The sequence below is a fragment of the Callithrix jacchus genome, chromosome X (assembly GCF_049354715.1).
Source record: "Callithrix jacchus isolate 240 chromosome X, calJac240_pri, whole genome shotgun sequence".
Lineage (NCBI taxonomy): Eukaryota > Metazoa > Chordata > Mammalia > Primates > Cebidae > Callithrix > Callithrix jacchus.
Window position 1 is genome coordinate 13,696,187 of NC_133524.1, and position 20,904 is coordinate 13,717,090.

At 43.5% G+C, this 20,904-nt stretch overlaps 1 pseudogene; it reads left to right on the top strand.

Moving 5' to 3' along the window:
• The first annotated feature begins 2,959 nt into the window (after nt 1–2,959).
• LOC118150866 (U1 spliceosomal RNA) lies at nt 2,960–3,109 on the top strand (annotated as a pseudogene).
• The last annotated feature ends 17,795 nt before the right edge of the window (nt 3,110–20,904 follow it).

Sequence of the window (20,904 nt, forward strand, 5' to 3'; positions counted from 1 at the left end):
TTCTCGTTCCTCAGCCTCCATGGTAGCTGGGATTACAGGTGCCTGCCACCACACATGGCTAATTTATTTTGGAGACAGGGTTTCACCATGTTGGCCAGACTGCTCTCAAAGTCTTCGTCTCAAGTGATCTGCCCACCTTGGCCTTCCAAAGTGCTGGGATTACAGGTGTAAGCCACTGTGCCAGCCAGACATATCTTATTTGAACACTACTTATTTATGCTTATAAAGACTTTGCAATATCTGCACTGGGCAAATCCAAGGCTGTTTGCGCAACTATGAAAGCGCATTTTCCCTTATATGGTCTCCTAGACCTTAAACAACCTTATTACATTACCCGTACTCACCAAGTACTTTACTTTTAAAATAATTTTCATTCGGTTTTCTCATCAAACTTAAGCGGAACAACTTTTTATCACCAGTTAACAAAAACGTTACTAAGGTTTACAAAGGTCCAGCCAGTAAGTGGGAGAGCTGAAATCCAGCCCTAGTTGGGCTTGACCCCAAAGCCTCCAAGACAATAAGGCCACCTCTGCCATTTTGGTTATGGATAGTCTAGTTTCCGCTCTTCCATGGATGAGGACCATAAATCCAAGAAACTCTACCACCCAGAAAAAGAGATCATTGACCCCCACCATCCAGAATAAAGGCAGGACACTCAGGTCAGACAGTGTCTTTATCATGACTGCTACTCACGGGCATCTGTGCACAGATATGCCTGTGGAAAATCTTCCCCCCAGTTACCAATCCTACATCATGGGCATGGAAATTGCTGAATGTCTCTTTAGGCAAGACCTGACTTAATAATTTGGTTTCTTAAAGGCTGTCTAGGAGAAATCAGAGTACTATACAGAGTCTCCATCTACTGCCCCGGAGCTAAATCCCCCTGGATTATGTCTTAGCAGGTTTGCTTTCAACCCCTCAAATTCTTTGATGTGAAGTCTTTTAGACGCAAGAAACAGATGCTCCCTTAGCCTGCCAAAATAAGAGAAGTTTAATACCAAGTGCACCTGGAGCAGGGAAAGGAGATGGAAGGTCTTAGATGCCGAGATACTTCTCTGACCATCTCAGAGCCTGAAAGTAGAGGAGAATTCCAGAACCTCAGACTGCTATCCCAGTCTCCAGATCTTCATCCAAGTTCTCCATGGATAACCTCATCTGTCTGTGCCTGCAACTTACACATCGTTGCTGTGTTACCGGTTCAAAATCCTGAAGCATAAAATCTACCTGGCCTAGTTAATCTGTTCCCAGCAGGTCCCACCTTAAGGCTCTGGCTGGCCTCTGGATTTAGTGATTCCTGAGCTCATCTACCAGCAGAGAACAGCCTGATATGGCCTCCCACATTAAGAGTGGATATTGAAAAGGAGCAGTTTCCATGAGAAGAGGAAAATTGGCGTTGGCAGGTAACATATCTGGGACAGGCAGATTTGTGACAAGAAGCAAGAAATATCTGGACGTGGTGGTTCTACCTGTAATCTCACCACTTTGGGAGGCTGAGACAGGAGATTTACTTGAGCCCAGGAGTTTGAGACCAGCCTGGGCAACATAGTGAGGATTCCATCTCAAAGAAGGAGAAGGAGAAGGACTCTCTTGTTCTTTGCCTTAAAGTTTTTCCAAAAGAAGTCTGTTCATTAGAAAATTTACTGGTATAGCTAGCAGGCTGTGATAGGACTAGGAGGAAGGAAGAAAATGCTGGAAGAGAAGGACTACTCTATAATCTCCTTAAGGAACCTGGGAGGGAGATAAATAGCCTAATATTTACTAAATTCTAGCTAGAGACCAGGCCCCATGTTAGGCACTGTGAGAGCAAATAGCAACCTTTTATAGCATGGACTCCATGCCAGGCAGTGTAGGATGGGGTTTTATGCGTGGAAACTCATTTAAGCATCTCAGCAAGGCTGTAAGGAAGGTATGATTACTATTGCCACTTTAGAGATAAGGGAACTGAGGCACAGAGTGGTTTAGTGACTTGCCTTAGGTCACACAGCTTGTAAGTGACAGGGCTGAAATTTAAACCACATTTGGCTCCCAAGTCTAGGCTTTAACCACTACATTGTGCTGACTCTCCACTTGTGTAAACATTGCCATGTCATCCCCACAGCCTTTCTGACACAGTTATAATTACTGACATTTAACATACAAAGACACAGGCTCAAAGAGGTCAAACGTGTCCAAACCCTCAGCTAAGACATGCCAGAGCTATAGCTGGGCCATGAAGTCCTTGTTCTATCACTCTCATGCTGCAGCCCCCGCTAGGTACAAAAGCAGAAATCATCCCTCTGTCTTCATTCAGTCACTCCTGCAAGACATTAGCAGGCTGAGATCCAGCACTCAGCTCAGCCCAGGAGCCAGGCTTTTCCATGTCCACCCCATGCACCAACCTCTCCCTGAGTTTTTCCTGATATGTGATTCTCACTATCGCTTCATTCCAGTCTCTTCTGATGTCAGTTCCTCGCAAAGGCCTTCGTTCCCTTCAGTGTCTCCACTCCCTGACCCTGCCTTCTGTGCTTCCAGGCCCTTGTGAGGACCTGACATTCTATTTCTTCATCTATTGGCTCATGCTGTCTCCACCAGCGGATAGGAACTGCGATCTCCCCCAGGGTAATGGAGTGGACCTACAGGGAGAAACTTCCTGTTCTCTGCAGCATTTCCAGGGCCTGGTACACTGCCTGATGCAGCAGGCTCTCAGAAGTTTGGGGAGTGAATTTGTATTTCCCACATTGTCATGACGGCTTTTCTTGCAATAAAGATCCTAACTTCTGCTCTCAGCACTACACCTGCAACAACATTTCAGATATTTGATGCTTGAGATGGTGATGCCTAATATTTTACAGTTGGCACAGACCCTGCAAGTCATTGAATTTCCTCATATCACCAGATTGCTCAAAAGCAACACACGTTCATAGTCACCTACCAGTAGTAAGCACAGTGCTTGGCACTAGAGAGATACAAAAGCAGTCATATACTTACCTGGCAGGGGAGATACCATGATCATGAAGGTGGTTTTCCCAGGGCGAGGCTTATCCATTGTACTCAGGATGTGCTGACCCCTGCGATTTCCCCGAATGTGGGAAACTCGACTGCATAATTTGTGGTAGTGGGTTGCTCCCAAGAAGAAACAGAGAGATACACAATTAACGTTAACACCAAGAGGTCAACATGATATATCCATGTGACTCCAGGGACAGAGAGGGGTGGCACTTAACCTGACAGGAAGAGAGGGTATTAGGGGAGACTTCATGGAGGAGGTGATTCCTATTTGGAAGAAAGATTGTGAATTGATCCCAAAAAGAAGGAAGGAAAGGGTTTCCAGGCAGAGGTCAGAGCAAAAGCAAGGCACAACAACACTTCAAATAGTCCAACCGAATGCATTTCAGACCAGTGAGTAGGAATGGTCATCGCACTGGAGCACATTAGGAAGGTGCACAGTGAAGTTCTGTTTTGACAAGTGGAGTTGGCATAGCCTGCAAGACGACCAAGGAGAGGGGTTCCCAGAATAACTTCAGCTGTGAACGTTCAGCTCGAGAGAAGGCTAGAGCAAGGAATCACTGCATGCGAGATGAGGAAACTGATTCAGAGAAGTAAAGCAACTGGATCAAGATCACACTGGAATTTACAGTAAATGAAACTCTGTCCTTCTCTCCAGCAGCGCAGTGATCCTGCCGTCACCTGGCTGCCTTCCATCAAGTCAAGCCTCCATGCTGCACAGGAGACGATGTCCCTGCTCAGACACCTCACCACCTGAACTTCTCAGGCTGCCCTCTGCTTTTCGGTAGCATGGAGAGTTCACCGTGATCATGGGAAGGCCAGGGCTTATCCGGGGATTGGGCTAAGATGCTGTCATCACTAACTTGACTTGAAGAGTCATTCTATGTGGGTGACTGCCCACACACCAGTAATTATTCATTCAACCTGTTAAAACAAAATCCCCTGTAATAGAACAGGCAATGTTTCATTCTGATGGATGTCAGATTTGATTAAAATATTGTTCCACATGTGTAAATATAATTATAGGTAGAGGAATAAATATAAGCATAGCACGATTAATTTTCTCTAGTGTTTCTGATTTAGAATCTGGAAAGTCACCATTTTTATAGAACCCCAACTTATCACTGGCACATACAGAGGACAAGTAACAGTCTTGTAAAAGCCATGGGGGAGACAGACAGCATATTCCCTGGGAAACAAAGACCAGACTGCTGGTAGACTCTCAATATTTCAATATTTGTTCTTCCTTTCTTCTTTTTTTGTTTTTGAGACAGAGTCTAGCTCTAGCTCTGTTGCCAGGCGCCAGGCTGGAGTGCAGTGGCATGATCTCAGCTCACTGCAACCTCCACTTCCCGGGTTCAAGCAATTCTCCTGCCTCAGCCTCCCAAGTAGTTGGGACCACAGGCACGTGCCACCATGCCTGGCTAATTTTTGTATTTTTTAGTAGAGACAGGGTTTCACCATGGTCTCAATCTCTTGACGTCATGATCCGCCTGCCTCGGCCTCCCACTTCCTTTCTTCTATAATAACAGAATGCCCAGGCTTTGATTCATGGTCAGTGGGATAAGAGAAGAAATGATGTGCCAAAATAAGCAAGGCATAGAGGGGTAAATATGACATGTTCTCACTAGTATGTGAGGAGCTAAAATAAAAATGATCTCATGGACGCAGAGAGTAGAATGATAATCACCATAGGCTGGGAAGGGTAGTGGGGACAGAAGGCTAAAAGGGAATGGTTAACTGTGTGTATATATACACATGGTACTTTAAGTTCTGGGGTACATGTGCAGAATGTGCAGACTGGTTACATAGGTATACACGTGCCACGGTGGTTTGGTGCACCCATCAAGCCGTCATCTATATTAGGTATTTCTCCTAATGCTATCCCTCCTGTTGCCCCCCACCCCTCGACAAGCCCCAATGTGTGATGTTCCCCTCTCTTGTGTCCCTGTGTTCTCATTGTTCAACTCCCACTTATGAGTGAGAACATGCGGTATTTGGTTTTCTGTTCCTGTGTTAGTTTGCTGAGAATGATGGCTTCCAGCTTCATCCATGTCCCCACGAAGGACAGGAACTCATCCTTTTTTATGGCTGCATAGTATTCCATGGTATATATGTGCCACATTTTCTTTATCCAGTCTATCATTGATGGGCATTTGGGTTGGTTCCAAGTCTTTGCTATTGTGAATAGTGCTGCAATAAACATACGTGTACATGTGTCTTTATAATACAATGATTTACAGGGCTGGGCGCGGTGGCTCAAGCCTGTAATCCCAGCACTTTGGGAGGCCGAGGCGGGTGGATCACGAGGTCAAGAGATTGAGAAACCCCATCACTACTGAAAATACAAAAAATTAGCTGTGCATGGTGGCGCGTGCCTGTAATTCCAGCTACTCAGGAGGCTGAGGCAGGAGAATTGCCTGAACCCAGGAGGCGGAGGTTGTGGTGAGCCAAGATCACACCATTGCACTCCAGCCTGGGTGACAAGAGCGAAACTCCGTCTCAAAAAAAAAAAAAAAAAAAAAATATATATATACAATGATTTACAATCCCTTGGTTATGTACAGACACTTCTCAAAAGAAGACGTTTATGTGGCCAAGAAACTTAAAAAAAAAAGCTTACCATCGCTGGTCATTAGAGAAATGCAAATCAAAATCACAATGACATACATCTCATGCCAGTTAGGATGGCGATCATTAAAATGTCAGGAAACAACAGATGCTAGAGACGATGTAGAGAAACAGGAATGCTTTTATACTGTTGGTGGGAGTGTAAATCAATTCAACAATTGTGGAAGGTGGTATGGTGATTCCTCAAGGTTAACTGTATTTTTAAAAATACAGTTAGAGCTGGGTGTGGTGGCTCATGCCTGTAATCCCAGTACTTTGGGATGCTGAGGTGGGCAGATCACCTGAGGTCAGGAATTTGAGACCAGACTGGCCAAGATGACAAAACCCCATCTCTAATAAAAATATAAAAATTAGCCAGCATAGTGGTATGCACCTGTGATCCGTGCTACTCGGGAAGCTGAAGCAGAAGAATTGTTTGGACTGGGGAGGCAGAGGTTGCAGTGAGCAGAGACTGCACCACTGCACTCCAGCCTGGGTGACAGTGTGAAACTCTGTCTCAAAAAATAAAATTTTAAAAATAAAAATAAAAAATACATTTGGAAGGAATAAGATCTCCTGTTTGGTAGCACACTAGAGCGATTATAGTTAATAATTTATCGTATATTTCAAAATAACTAAAATAGTAGAACTGAAATGTTCTAAGGTAAATAAACGATAAATACTTGAAGTGACAGATATCCCACCTATCCTCATGTGATCATCACACATTGTATGCTTATAGAAAAATATCACATGTACCACATCAATATGTACAACTATCATATATCCATAATGATTAAAAATTAAAGAAAGGTGGTGCCCTCCCCTCACCTTTTTCCGTGTTCTTTTCCAAGCAGACAAAGATAACAAGCTAAGGTAGTAGAGCAATTGTGAGAAGGAGCCTGGGTCCCCAATGAGTGGAGCCGCAGTACACAGGAGAGAGAAAGAAATTAACCCTCAAGCCACTGTGGTGGATTCCTATGATAGGCTGCTGAATCAATATCCTATCTATTGCAGACACCAATTTTAAAAGGATTCACCAGAAAATCTGTGGCACTATGCTTATTAAAGAGAAAGGTTGTATCTCTCTTTTTCAAATGGAGGCATAATTAAATACCAACATGCAAAATCTTAAGTGGGCCAGACCTTGATGAAATTTGCCAAATCTATATGCTTATGAAACTATCATTCAGTTCAAGATGCAAAGCAGGGATGAGCAAACTCCCGCCCACAAACAGAAAATCCAGCCTGCTTTCTGTAAATAAAGTTTTACTGGAACACGGTTGTGCCAATTTATGTATCATTACATATCGTCTGCTGCTGCGTTTGCACTTCCATCCGAGTTGAGTAGTGATGACAGAGACCGCATGTCTGTGAAGCCTAATATATTTATTATCTGGTCCTTTACAGGAAAAGTTTGTCTACCTCTGTTACAGATTATTCTGGAACACACCAGAGGGCTCCCTCATGCCCTAAAAACAACTTTTATCCATCAAATCTTGGACTCAGGAAGCAAGAATGATTATAGAAAGAGGATTGCAAGGAAGATCGCATTTGCCATACAGCCTAGAACCCTCTATTGATTTTCTCTCTTACTTCTGGGCTAGATTTTGTAGCCTCTGTTGATTTTTCTGCATTTCTTTGGAGCAATCAAGTGTCTGACAGTTTTAACTTGTCAACAAGTAGCCTGCCAGTGGATTGCAGAGCTTCTATTTTTAAAATTGTCTCACAAGAGTGACTAAGAATTACATGTAAATGAACAGGAATGAAGAGAGAAACAGATTTCCTAGGCAGTTGTGGTCCTTTGATCTGTAATTTTGTAGTTAGATCTGATTGTGGTCTGGTTCATATAATCCTTTGTTTAGGTATTGGATCAAAATCTTGCAGACCATGGAAAATGAGAAGGGAGGCTGAGATTTCACAGGTTTGTCTTGGCTGCTTTTCTTATGGGTTTTTTTTTTTTTCCCCCTTTCAACTTTCACTGTGTGATTTTTTTCTTGCCTTTTGAACTTTTCCTCACCTTCAGTCTGTTCCTTGAGTTATACACAAGTTCTCTAAGATGTCTGCTCTCTTAACAATACCAGGAAAGAGCCAAATAAATCAACCCAACAGCTCAGTTGCACCTCTTTTATTGCCTAGGCAAGAACACAAACAGGCCCACAATAAATCACTACCACCCAAGAAGAGCATGTCCTGGATTAACAAGAAGCTCAGTCCTCTGTCCAGAACACTTCCAGAACATTAGATACATTGTTCCAATGTTCAAGATGGCTCCCCTTGAATAGACAGTAGAGAACAGGTGTTCTCCTCCACCACAAAATCCTGGAATGGAGGCGGGGCACGATGGCTCAGGCCTGTAATCCCAGCACTTTGGGAGGCCGAGGCGGGTGAATCACAAGGTCAAGAGATCGAGACCATCCTGGTCAACATGGTAAAACCCCATCTCTACTAAAAATACAAAAGCTTAGCTGGGTATGGTGGCGTGTGCCTGTAATCCCAGCTACTCAGGAGGCTGAGGCAGGAGAATTCCCTGAACCCAGGAGGCGGAGGTTGCGGTGAGCCGAGATTGTGCAATTGCACTCCAGCCTGGGTAACAAGAGCGAAACTCCGTCTCAAAAAAAAAAAAAAAAAAAAAAAATCCTGGAATGGAGGCCTCGAATTCTGAAGCATTTTATCCTGTGCTCCACTCCATTTATCCAAATGCAGATAATGAAAGGGCCACCGTGACAATGGACAGGACACTCTGGACACACATACCCCAGAGCACAGGCAGATCCAAGACCACACCCAACTCACAAAGAGAATCTCTTCCAAAAATTTGTATTCATGTTTTAAGAACTCTAAAAGCACACTTATATTGTAACAATGATTTAATGGGTGGCAGGCTCTCAGCCTGATTCTCCAGTCAATTCATTCTGGTCCCAAGCTAAAATAAAATAATCATCTTCCCAATGATCTTAAGGTCTCAGAAACCTTAAGAAAGAAAGACTTTCTTGGCTAGCCCAGAGAGCAAATGATTACGTGTGTCACTGTTTCAGTGAGTGTGAAGAGAGAAGCAAGATGTGGGCACACAGGGTAGGGAGCTTTTTCCTCTTCCGAGCCACAACTCAGCCCTGTGCTGAAAAGCTGCAGAGTTTGAGGTGGGTGAGGACCTGAGGGTTCATAGTCATGGGGCTGAGAGGGATCTAGAATGTGAAGCTGGGGCTCCATCCATACCCCTCATGCACGCTGGCCTTACTTCCAACTGCCAGTATCTCAGCTCTCCGCCTGGTGGTGGCCCAAGCCTCTCCCAGCCACAGTGGGCTAGAAGTGCCTGAAAATAAGCCCACCTGGAAGTGGGTCTCAAGTATGACCGACCTCCCTCAACCTTTCAGAAGTCTGAGGCACATATTCCACACTGATACCCCAGTGGGACTGAGCCCCTCTGGCCCAAAGTGAAAATTGTCTGATAAAAGCTCTTTTTATGGGCCTCCTTCCATTACCTATCTTGTTTTCCCACTCCCAACCCAGTATTTCTTCGGGTCACCCCTCAAATAAATGACTTTCACTTGAATCCATGTCTCAAGGTCTTCTGAGGAAATGCTAAGCAAGGCATTGGGGACTATGAAGGTACAAATGCGAAGGGGTGTGGGCAGAGAGGCAACTCCTCTATCACCCACCCGTCTCCAGCCTTCAGGCATGGAACCCACGTCGTGACCCATCTCAGCAAGAGTCTTTAGACTCTCCTGTGCCACTTCACAGAGCCACTAAATTGCAGTAACGAAAACAGGAAGTTATTTAGAAATATGCTTGGCTAGATATGAATAAGGTAGTGGGACTAAATACAGCCCGCGACTGTTGCTTTTTGGCAATTACGCAAGACACTGACATTGCAAATTGAGTGCAGTGAGTTATTGAAGCTGCCAAGTTATTCTCGCCCAGTTAGGAAGTTTTAATACCACTTTTTAATTTTCTCTCCATCCCTATCTCTATCTCTATCTTTCAGACAAGCCATACTATTCTTGCTTCAACGAGAAACGTGCCATTTCCTTCTGTGGCCCTCACTCAGGTGTTAGAAGTTGGTTCATTGTGATTTCTTTTTTCATCTCCTCCCTAGGAACCATCCCCCTAGAGAAAGCTCCCCCTGCATCTATCTGCATGGCAGCCATCTCCCCCACACTGCCCCCAGCTCTGTCTTGATTGCACTTTCCCTCTGGGAATGCAGAGACAGCATCTTCCCCTCCCTATGTAAGTCAGGGAAAGCCAAGCTCTCCTACCCTACTATCTCCTTAATTTCACACATTAGCACAAGGCTGCGTGTGTGCTGTCAGCCTTACTGAAAGGTAGAAAAGTGACAGCCTGGAAATAGCTTGTATGGGGATTCTACATCAGGCTGTTCCCAGAGTTTAGCAAAGTTATGAGGACCTTCAGGAATGTAAGAGAGGCAGGTGGCATAGTCCTTACAGGTGTGGCTTTGAAGCAGCTGGAATGTGTGAATCCAAGTCTGTCATCTACCTTCCTATGTGACCTTGGGCAAATTGCTTCAATGCTCCGTGCCTCAGTTTTCCCATCTGCACATCCAGGATAACAGCACTTTGCTCATAGGGCAGTCGCAAGATACAAATGAGCGTAGAGTGCTTAGCACAGGGCTTGGCATATGGCAAGCCCTTGATAAATGTTGGGTTGTTATTGCAAACCAAGCTCCCTGCCTTGCTTCTCTCTTCAAGCCAGAGCCCATTCTTCACATTTCCATTTTCAAGCTTTCTCCCTGTGGACAGCATTTGGACTTGTCTAGGTCCTTTCTCCACCATGGCCACCCTCAGGACATAACAATGCCTAGAAACATTCAGTATGAAGAAGTCGCAGTCTGGGCTACTCTGAACCCTCCGAATCCCCTATCAGTAGCAGGAAGGCGACTCTGTCATTCTTCCTGCAGTGTCCCAGCTTCCTGTGAGTAACTACTGCTTTATGGAGATATGTGTGTGTGTGCGTGCATGCACACACACACACACACACTTTCAAAGGACAAATAGTGATTCTTAGAAACTGGGGAGTGTCAATCCACAAAGGGACAATTGAATCCGCCTTGGTTCTCCTTCCCACGATGGAAACAGCAACATATATTACTGCTGTGCGAAGGCGGGTTCCCTACTCTCATCATCCTGCTTCTAAGAAGAACATTGCTAGGGGCATCATAGTGCGTAAGAAGCAGAGCCTATAATAGCACCACTTCAAACACCAGAGCCATTTACCTTTTATTTCTACTTTTAGAAATGAAGTATACAAAGGCTTGGCACAAGATCAGAATCAGATACTATTCTTTTCCTTGGACCAGAAAACTTCTAAGGCAGGGTTACCACCCACTTCTAGTTTCTGAAATGGAAAGGAAAAAGTATAGAGATGTATTTTCCCTTGTCCACAGCAAAGAGCAGGGGTGACTCTTGCAATTATATTTGTTCAACACATGTTAATTGGGCACCTATAATATGTAAGGGGTGGGCACTAAACGGGAATCCAAAAACCGTAAATCTGGTCTTATCTTTAAACAGATGTTAATCTAGTCAGAAGCACAGAATGCCTCAGGACAGGTGGAAAACAGAGGTGGTACGCTGATCACTAGTTTGCACCACCAGATGAGTAATTGGTCCTTGGTAACAAAGTTTAAAATATGGTTTTAAAAAGAGTTGCAGTCTGGGGCAAGCCTAGTGTGTGTGTTAAGAATCCATTCAGAGCCCAGGATTCATCTTAGCGATGATTGTCAAAAACCACCCATATTATGGGGTTTTCCTGCTCCTCAGTCCACACATCCCTGATAAGGTCTACAACTACACACATGCATCCTAGATAGATCGTCTATGCTGCCCCATAATTCTTACCAATCCCCCAATCTATTGTTAACTGCCATCTAACATCTGAAGGGGTTTGGGGCAAGAGTTTTTAGGAAAGGGTGGTATTTTTAGGAAAACATTTTGAAGTCAGAGATAGAGTAGATGATTCTCACTTAGGACATCACCATCATCCTGGCACGTTTGTCTTCAGTTAGCAGATGATGTCACTATAAGAAAGAGAATACGAGGCAGTCCAAGGAGAGGGAGTGCTGAGCACAAAGCATTTCTTATATGGTGGCTCTCCAAATGAAAGAAAAGGTTTTAAATAAAGGATGATGAATGCATACCCTGCTCTGATTGGTAACATCAGTGTTGAACCTGCATTTCAGCCAAAATTCATCCTCCCTTCAACCTTGAGGGAATGAGTCACGGAAGCAATTCTCACATTTCTCCAGGCAGAAAGACAGGAGACTTTCCAAAAAAGGTTGTCGTTTTCCTGTTTCCTTGGCTCACTCCACACATAGCCCAGCCATGACCACATGTGGTGATGGGCAGGACCTTATTGCCTTATTTGGGATTCTTGAGCCCTGTTTGTAGGGCTGGTGGGAGCAGACTGAACAACAATGGAGAGTCAGATAAGGGAAGCAGGCATTTTATCTAGATTAAATATAAAAAATTGACTCAAGAAGTAAATATTTTCATATCCATTGCTTCTTAAAGGACTCCTAGGAAAATATTTAGAATCTACCATTTTCCTGTAATAATTTCACCCATTTTCCTTCTAGCCATGATGCTGACTGCATTTCCCAGCTGCTGCTGGAACAGCTCTTCTGTTGGGGGAGATTATGTGGGCTAACATTCACCCACGATTTTCTCAACTGATGTTTCTCAAGTATCCATCATTCTGACCCCAATATGTGCTGTGTGCATTCATTACTGCATGCTGCCAGCAGGAACAGTGTCCGCCCCAAACAAGGAGATTGTACAGTGAGAAATGGAGGCTAAGGGTGTGCATGTTCTGAGTTTTACAGCTTCCTGTCTGCTTTCCCTTAGGGGAATATAATTGGGGGACTGGACCCAACACAAATCTCAACTACCCATTTAGGTCTCCACAAAGAAGCAAGACTTCTAGTCCTTTCTAAAGCACTGAAAGCTGTATAGAAAAAATACAGTCCTCAGGGCTTCTGCTGGCAACCACTCCCTTTATTCTGTGGTTCGCCAAAGATAAGGTCACTCAGCTCAGAGAGAAAAGGAAAGTGGGATGGGGAGAGAAAGGATCAAACTGTAACGGGTGTGTCGTCTCAAACTGGGATGTGTGTCCATTGTCAACCCCAAGAAACCCAGAAAAACAAAATCTTTTCTTCAGGTGGTGAGCGTGTCAACTGCATATGAGAGGGAAGGGTGCCCTCTGCTGTCGCCTGTGATTTTTGGTTTTTAATTTCAAAGGAAACATTCCAGCTCCAGGTAAATCAGATTTAAACATTTTAGACGGGCGTGGTGCTCACGCCTGTAATCCCAGCACTTTGGGAGGCCAAGGTAGGCAGATCATGAGGTCAGGTGTTCAAGACCAGCTGACCAATATGGTGAAACCTCGTCTTTATTAAAAATATGAAAATTAGCCGGGTGTGGTGGCACATGCCTGTAGTGCCAGTTACTCAGGAGGCAGAGGCAGGACAATCACTTGAACCCGGGAAGTGGAGGTTGCAGTGAGAGCAAAGGTCGCACCACTGCACTCCAGCCTGGACGACAGAGCAAGACTCCATCTCAAAAAAAAAAAAAAAAAAAAAAAAAAAAGAGAAACACTTTGCACATTAAATAGGGAGCCAAACTTGGGATTTTGACTGTTTTAACCAGGCTGGGTTCTGTGACAGATGAGAGTAACTTGAGGGATAGCACAGGCAGCAATCACAGTTCCATTTCAGATACCTGCTGAGAGAAAACTGTGGTTTGGAAAAGGGCCTGCGAGCTTTATATATTCAGGACAATTTGCCTAGAAATTAAATGACTTATTGGGAGCAGGGTTCTCGTTGGGTGGCAGAATACTTTGGCCAGCATCTCCATTTGTTTCCCTGTACTTTCCCAGTAAACCAATTTGTGTTCAGTATTAGATTCCTGAGTCTGTTTCTTTGGGAAAGGAAAACAAAATACAGTTCTCACTTAGGGAGGTGGAAGGCAATGGCTTTGAAGAAGATATGAATTTAAAATAAATAAATACAAGTACTCAACTCTGATGAAAGATAAGTCATATGATTTAATGTGCTCTCCTAGGGACATGTGAATTACCTGAGATATAAAATAATGGATCTGGACATTTACCTGAGAGCTAATCCAAATGCAATCTACAAGGCACACTTAATCACGGCTATAATTAATACTTGGCAAATGGAAATGACTGAAAATGAGTGGCCACAAACAACATTGGTATTAATGCTTCAGAAAAGTATTTTTTATCATCTTCTACAAATGTCACACCTTGTACTTTATAAGGCATTTTGTTACATAGCCTCTTTATAGCTGAATTCATCCCACTGTCAAAGGGTCATAGACTACCTACATACGTAGATGTTTCTAAACATTCCTGATTTCATTTTGCATTCTAGCAACCTACTGACTCCACCTGAACTCAGACTTATGACTCAACCAGTCCTTTGGCCCCCACCCAGAGGCAGACACAGCTCACAAGGACTATATTCCACACCCCTATGATTTTATCCCCAACTATTTAGCAGCACCCATTCCCCAGCCCTCTGCCTACCAAATTATTCATAAAAATGCTACCCTCTGAGTTCTTGGGAAGGCTGATTGAATAATAACTCCAGTCCTTCTGTTTTGCTAGCTCTGCATTAATTAAACACTTTTGCTGCTGCTGCTGCTGCTATAAAACAAAGTCTGATTTCAAACATCTGTCACTTGAACCCTTTTGGATTCAAGCAATGGAACCCAACTTGACCAAGGGAGGATTTATTTGCTCATATTAATCAACATTAAGGTCAGAAGTGCAGCTAGATTTCAAAGAGGACAGGAACCGAAAGGCTAAATTACATCAATGTTTTCTCCATCTTTCATCAGTGCTAATTTCATTCTCCTTTTTCTTGAGCTTGGCTTTCCCTAGGAGAAAGAAACAACGGTTGCTGGCCACTTTGGGCTTCATATTTCCCCACCTCCATCTTGCAAAAGAAAAAGGATGCCTTCTCTTAAATCCTATGTTTTAAATCCCAAGGAAAGTTTCTGATTGTCCTTGCCTGGGTTATGAGTTCATGTATGTGGCCACGGTGGATGGAGTACTCAGATGGACAATTAGAAGAAAGTAGAGCTGTGTAGACAAAATAATAGAGCTTTCTTTCATGGGGCTTTTCTTGTGTGTCAGGCACTGTGCTAAGCTTTTTTTTCATTTTTTGTACCTGATTTTCCTTAATTCCCCAAACAATCCTACAAGATAAGTGTTATTATTAGATTCTAGAATTGAGATTCAGAGAAGTTTAGCAACTTGTCCAAATCTGTGCAGTTGGCAAGTTGCAGAGCTAAACCCATCCCATTGTTTGATGATGTATGTTGGTTTCTGCTTTACAAAAAATGATTTCTGGACTTCTGGTTAAGGTTGCATGCAACCTGTTTGTACGTAAATCCTGAATATAAAAATTCTCTTTTTGAACTGAGGGCAAATAATCTATGATCCATACTTTCTTCAGCATAAGGGCCGAATTTTGTTCAGGTTTGTTTTCCTTTTAACATCTCATCTAATGCCTTGGACATAGTAGTTGCCAAGTAAAAATTCTAGGCTATAGTGAAAGGCCTTCTAACTACAACTCAAAATGCAGATTAAGAAAAGATTAATACATTTGACATATAAAAATAAAATTTTTTTTTGCACAGCAAAAAACAATATAAACAAAATCAAAAGACAAACCGCAAGAAGAAGCTCTTCTTGCCCTTTGGGAGAAGCTTGCCCTGGGAGAAGCTATTTACAACAAATCTTACAGCTAAGTAACTAAAGTTCCTACCATGCAAATAACTTTTTGTAGTTGAGATTTAAAAGGCCAAAAATGCTATAGAAAAATGTGCAAAAGTCCTGAACAGACAATTCACAAAAGAGACGTAAAAATGGCTCTTAAACTTAGAAAAAGATGCTCAGCTTCATTCATAACAAAAGAAATGCAAACGAAAACTACACTGAGACACCACTCTCGGCTATCAGAGTGGCAACAACTCAAACTTGACAACAGGGTCTGTTGGTAAACCGTGGGGAAATGAGCACTCTCATTGCTAGAGAAAACGCACACCTGTGCAATATCTATGTAGGGATATTTGGCAATATCTGACAAAACCACATATCCATTTACCCTTCCACCTATCAATGCCACTTGTAGGAATTTACACTGCAATACGCCTCTAACAATATTAAAATGCATATGCAAAATATTATTTATTGCAGTAATATTTGTCTAAGCATAAGACACTGGTTGATCAACTATGGTGCAGCCACACAATGGAATACTATGCAGCTAAATTAAAATCACCCGTGAAGGGCAGCTATGTGAAAATACAGTATGCCTCCAGATGTGTTACCCTGAGAAAGACACAATATCATCTTTATGATATTCTGTCCAAGAATGCATAACATCTTCAGATTTGCATATCAGTGAGCACAGGACCCTCTTTTCCCTGTGGATCCCAAAGCAATACCTGGAGGGCTTAGGGAGGGACACCTTGTTTATATGAAAAAGAACCTGCCTCTACTGCAGTCTTCCCCAATCTCAATAAAAGAAATCCCAAGCTTCCAGTTGTTCAGGCCAAAGGCTTTTGCTCCTCAAGATTCAATATCTCCTTCTTTTTTTATTTTTATTTTTCTTCAAAACAGAGTCTAGCTCTGTCACCCAGGCTGGAGTGCAGTTGCACAATCATAGCTTACTGCAACCTTGAACTTCTGGGTTGAAGCGATCCTCTCACCTCAGCCTTCCTGAGTTGCTAGGACTACAGGCATGTACGAGCAAGCCTGGCAAATTTTAAAAAATGTTTTATAGAGATGGGAGTCTCATTATGTTGCTTAGGCTGGTCTCAAACTCCTGGCCTCAAGTGATCCTCGCATCTTGGCCTCCCAAATTGGTGGGATTACAAGCGTGAGCCACCAAGCCCAGCCAATATCTCCTTCTTGATAAACAGTAAGAAAAATGTAGAGGAGTTACTCTCTATATCAACATTTGTCTCAGTTGACAAATGAGACAACTGAGAGACAATGAGACAAATGAGACAAATGAGCCCTCTGCTCAGACACCTCAGGTTTTGGGAAAATAGGAAGAGGATCAGAGGATGAGCACATTAACATGTACCCCAATCCAAATGTTGGGACTTCCAACACTGTACAGCTGGCAACCCTTACAAATATCATGATATCTTAATAAATTGAGTATTAGTTTGAAGCTCACACTAGAAACCCCTCATTCATTTCTCGGTAATGTCTGTAGAGCCACAATCACCATTAGGTAGTGGTAGAGCCTATACTGCCCCTCACCTTTCACTCATCAGCACTCAGTCTCAAGACTATATTTAACTGCAAAGGAAGCTGGGAGATGTCTGGTCATGTGTCCAAGAGGGGAAAGGAAATATGGTTTGGTGAACGATTAGCCAGTCTCTGTCACTTTCGTGGTAGATTACAAAGAATGTCTTCCCTTTCACTAGTATGAATCTATTGTTAAATATTAAAACTTATTCTTTATATTTTTAAAATTATGATTTAAAAAAATGTGTTAAATGGATAACCTAAATGAAACTCCTAATAGTATAAAAAACCCATTAAGTAAACTTTAGATGCCAAACTTTGAGTAAAATGGCAGGAAAGTCATATCAAGACATTTCTCAGAAATTTTCCTAGGTGGTGGTAATTGAGAGACTGTAGATAGAAGGCTGGTTTCTCCATAAGGAGTAAAATTAAGTGTTGCTGAAGCAATTCTCATGTTCTAGCTGATAATAACTGCACACCAGGTGTTCCCATTTTATAATACTTTTTCCATAAAGCCCCAGAATTTTAGCTTTCATCTTTTGTGTGTGTGCGTGTGTGTATGTGTGTGTGTGTGTGTGTGTGTGTGTGTGTGTGTGACAGGGTCTCAATCTGTCACCCAGGCTGGCATGCAGTGGCACCATCTATGTTCACTGCAAACTCTGAACCCAGTTTCAAGTGATCCTCCCACCTCAGCCTCCCCGAGTAGCTGGGACTATGGGTGCACGACACCCTGCACAGCTAATTTTTATATTTGTTAGTAGAAAAGGGGTTTTATCATGTTGGCTAAGCTGATCTCAAACTCCTGACCTCAAGTGATCCGCCTGCCTTGGCCTCCCAAAGTGCTGGAATTATAGGTGTGAGTCACCATGCCTGGCCTTAGCTTTCACCTTTTAAAAAATCTTTTCCTGTATTATGGAATTTGTATCTTTGACCTTTACGGTGGCTCCAAAGTGAGCAACATGAAAGGAAGGAATGCTAAGATTAGAAAAAAAATAAGAAAAAATTTACAGGACTTCAGAAGTGACAGGCAGTTCTTGTCCTTTCTAATAAAAGGCTAGATCATTCTCTGTTGTTGGGGCTGAACCGCAACTGGAGCTAGGGGTGGCAGTGATGAGATCACAGCACAGTTCCCATGATTTTGCCATTGGCCATCTTCTCTCCTTGCTCTTCCACTATGGTCTTTTCCAAATTGCATTTATTCTGCAGGTTCTTGACTCGACTGGGAAGCCTTAAATCAGAAATCCTGATTTAGTTGGTCTGGGAAGTGGAGTCTTAGGCATCAGTATTATTTTAAAACTCCCCACTTTTGAGCAATTGGTATTGTTCAAAAATCTTTATGCACATCTCAGATGAGAACTACTGATTTCCTCTCTGCATTGCTGTTTGGTTGACTAATTTGGGGCACTTGACCATACTACCTCTGATGAAATTGACTCAAATGAAATTCAAAGTTAATTCATTTCAAACATATGAAGAAAAAAAAAAAGCAGGAATCCTCCCCTACCCAGGGCATAGTTTAAATTGTGACCATTGCTAAGAATGGCCTCTGGGTAGCCAAAAATAATGATCACGAAGTTCCTGCCCTGAAGTTGGTCTGATTTCTTCTCCCAGGGAGCTCTAACAGCCAGGACGTTTCTGAATCGGCCACTTGCCTCAGTTATGCCCTTGAACAACTCTGTAGAAAGTTGGGACAGAAATTATTATTCATATAGATCAGTTGGGTATGTGATCAAGTAGACGATTTGGGGACCCTCTTGGCATTATCAGTGCAAACTGTGTTGGTTCCTCCAAAATACAAGCAGAGTAAGTGGTCACCCAGACTTCGCATGAGTGTCCTGCATTGTTGGTAAAGGCTATTTTGCAAGTGGAATTCAAATTCCAATCAAATCCAACTGAATGACATGCATATAGACCAGAGTTTCTCAGCCTCGGCACTACTGACATTTGGGGCTGAATTATTCTTTTGTAGGGGCTGTTCAGTGCATTGTAGAAGGCTTAGCAGCACCCTGGTCGCTACTCACTAAACACCAGCAGCATCCCCACCCTCTGGTTGTGACAACCAGAAATGTCTCCAGACATTGCCAAATGTACCCTTGTGATGAAAAACTGTTCCTGTTAAGAACCACCAATACAGACTCACTATTAGTTTGTCAATTAAAAAAAACAAACTAGTGTTGTTGTTTTGAAATTTCTCAGTTTCAAAAGAACCAGTTGAGAAGGGCTTCCTTCCAAAGTTATTCTCCAACTGTCCGCTTCTTTCTAGTCCCCTCTACTCCCATCATGCCATGCACAGCAGCAGCAAGACTGAGCATTTCTCTGGGACCACAGTCCCCAACCAGAGGCAATTTTGCTCCCCAGGGGATATTTGGCAATATCTGGAGACACTTTTGTTTGTCAATACTGGGAGGCGGGGAGGCCAACTGTCATCTAGTGGGCGGAGGCCAGGGCTGCTGCTAAACATTCTATGGTGCACAAGACAGCAGCCCCTAACATGCACAATAAAGAATTATTGGGACCAAAATATCAATAGAGCTGAGGCTGGAAAACCTTGATTAAAAACAATCATGTCCACAAATTCCAAACTGAAGAACCATTTGGGGAAATCTTTAATAATATATATGGATGGTTCCCAGTGGGGGCAATATTTGTCCTCTGGGGACATTTAGCAATATCTGCAGGTATTTTTCTTTGTCACAGCTGGGGAGGTGGGTTGCTACTGGCAACTAATGGGTAGAGGCCAGGGCTGCCACTAAACCTCCTATAGTACACTAGAGAGACTCCCACAACAAAGGACCATTAGGCCCCAAATTGCAATAGTGCCAAGGCCTATTGCCCTAGGATCACTTCTGTTGTGACCATGGGACCCCCTAGTTACTCCAGCCCTGTTGACTCAGTGCTTTGGCTTCTGTTCTCTGCATCTGCCCTAGTGCTGCCCATCCAGGTTTGGATGTCCAGACCTGATGCAACTTTGGCACAGCAACAGGGTGGCTCAGAAGGAAACTTGGCACAGAACTCAGCTCTAGAACAGATCAACACTGGGGAGCAGGCCAGTTCTCATCAAAGGTTCAGCAGGGTGGGGTCAGGGGAGGCAAGCCACAGTCACAATTCAAGATGGATGACAGCATAAATGGCCCTGCCAACGACACTTTGTCCTGCCGGGTGTGGGGACAGAGTGGCTGGGAATCTGAAGCAGTAAAGAGTTTTACTGTAAAATACGGCTGCTTCTATGAAGTCAAGCAATGGGTAAAACAGTCCCAGCCAGCAAGCTGGGGTTTGAGGACAGGGCTAAATCCTCCGGTGGGACACCTTGTGAAACAGTAAGCAGTAAATCAGGACCCCAGGAAAAGGCAGGAACATGGATAGTTTGCAAACCAGCTGAAGGAGGATTTGAATCAGGGACTAAAAAGCACAACTGTGGCCCAAACCTTGTGGTTCATGCCTGGAATCCCAGAACTTTGGGAGGCTGAGGTAGACAGATGGCTTGAGCCCAGGAGTTTGAGACCAGCCTGGGCAACATGGTGAAGCCCTATCTTTACAAAAAGTACAAAATTTAGCCCAGCGTGATGGCACATGCCTGTGGCCCCAGCTACTCGGGAGGCTGAGGTGGGAGGATTGCTTGAGCCCAGGAGATGGAGGCTACAGTGAGCTTTGATCTCACAGTTGCGCTTCAGCCTCTATCTCAAAAAAAAAAAAGGGCACAACTACGACGCAGGGCAGATGAGGGAGGCTTGGGCTCAGTTTAGAAAAAGAATGCCAGATGTTCCTTAACAGAGTGGAGATGCCATGGGGGAGGGAGGTGGTGACGTGAAAAACGTTACTGGGTTCAGTAATAAGCAATAGGACACTGCACCTTGGGTCTGAAAAATAGGAACCCTGATTTTGTAACAAAGAGAAACTCCCTTTTCCCTAACACCATACATGTGTGCACATACGCACACACACACACACACACACGTGCATGCATCACCACCTCTAACACACTGTGGGACTCACCAAGACAATTCC